A 718-nucleotide genomic window follows, 5' to 3' on the forward strand; every position below is an offset into this window, starting at 1 on the left:
GTGGGCAAAATAAAGCCTGCAGGTTGGATCTGGCCCACCGGGCCATTCTATCCAGCCAGCAGGGCCCCTAAAAAGAATTAGAAAATAAATATTTATCTGCTCCTGGCTGCCTGTCAAAGATGACAGGAGCCAGGGTCAGTATGACCCAGAGGGAGCCATCAGCAGGACCCAGCAGCAAGGCCTGCCTACCCCTGCCCCCCAACCAGAAGCCCCTACATAGCAGAGGCTTCTGGTCTGGGACCGTGGGGCTGTTTCTGCCTCCCTGCATGGGGGAGGTCCTCTAGCAGCTGATCGCCCAGAACAGGGCAGTAGGAGCACAGGGGGTGGGTGGGCAGGGGTCTATGGAGCTGGGCTGGACTGCACCAGCAGGGAGAGAGGGGAGCTGGCCCCTGCCAGCCAGGACCCCGCACTCCTGCTGCCCCACTCTGGGCCCCGCTGGCACTGGTCCTGGGACACCAGAGTGGGCCACTCCCACCTAGCTGTCACTGTGCTCCCATGCTTCCACTCACTCCCACTCCCCCCCTTTTGCCACTGCTTTCAGGACTTCCCTGCCCACCCGCTGGCTGCTTCTGCACCATGTGGTTCCTGGCTGCATGTCCAGACCATGGGAGCCCGGGGCCTGTGCAGGTACCCTGGGTCCAGGAGTGGGAGGGGTGGGTGTGTGTGCAGGGAGGGAAGGACAGAGTGTGTGTGTGTGTGTGTGTGTGTGTGTGTGTGT

Source organism: Gavialis gangeticus, unplaced genomic scaffold, assembly GCF_001723915.1.
Source record: "Gavialis gangeticus isolate Ggan-Ray unplaced genomic scaffold, GavGan_comp1, whole genome shotgun sequence".
In the NCBI taxonomy this organism is placed as follows: domain Eukaryota; kingdom Metazoa; phylum Chordata; order Crocodylia; family Gavialidae; genus Gavialis; species Gavialis gangeticus.